General features: G+C 45.1%; 1 non-coding gene across 1 annotated transcript; it reads left to right on the forward strand.

Annotated features, from left to right (window-relative positions):
- The first annotated feature begins 204 nt into the window (after window positions 1–204).
- Window positions 205–310, forward strand: LOC115935965 (U6 spliceosomal RNA). The gene has a single exon (XR_004071548.1). It is a non-coding gene; the product is annotated as a U6 spliceosomal RNA (small nuclear RNA).
- The last annotated feature ends 386 nt before the right edge of the window (window positions 311–696 follow it).

The raw sequence follows: 696 nt of genomic DNA on the forward strand, positions 1-696 counted from the left end.
CCCACCCAGCCCTTATTGGCTTTAAAGGCATCCCTATTTTCAGCAAGGTTACAGGAGCTTACAAAATGTTTTTTCTTTTAGAGGGAATTTGACCCATGTGGTGCGATGAAACCAGTTAGCTTTCAGGCAGGTCAGAACTTACAGGCTGTTTGTAACATATGTCATTTGCTTGGGTAGACAGATCTTTGAAAACATCGGGTCCATGTGCTCGCTTAAGCAGCACACATACCAAAATCGGAATGACACAGAGAAGATTAGCATGGCCCTGAGCAAGGATGACTCACAAATTTGTGAACCATTCTATAAAACAAACAAACAAGCAAAAACTGGAACCACAGTGGCATAAGGTTGACAAAACAGAACTTTTGGTACAAAAAAGTTAGGAAACATGGATAGTTGTCCCCTTGTTTTAGGGATGAAAATAGAGACCCTGGGAGAAGCAAGGGACCCGTCCCAGGTCACATGTAAGCCTTATAAGGAGCAAGTCTCCAGGTCAGACGTCGAGGGTGAGGGGTAAAGAGCCCTCCTGCTTTAGATCAGCCTGGTCAGGCTCAACAGGCACTCAGGGATTCCAGCACCCCAAAAAAAGTTCCTCCCTGTACTAGGGAAAATTTTAGGGAATTGAATACCCTACATGGATCTGTCCCAGATTCAGCTACAGGAAAGAAGCACAAATGAGTGGGACCAAGGCAGGGA

Source organism: Gorilla gorilla, chromosome 13, assembly GCF_029281585.2.
Source record: "Gorilla gorilla gorilla isolate KB3781 chromosome 13, NHGRI_mGorGor1-v2.1_pri, whole genome shotgun sequence".
Classification (NCBI taxonomy): domain Eukaryota; kingdom Metazoa; phylum Chordata; class Mammalia; order Primates; family Hominidae; genus Gorilla; species Gorilla gorilla.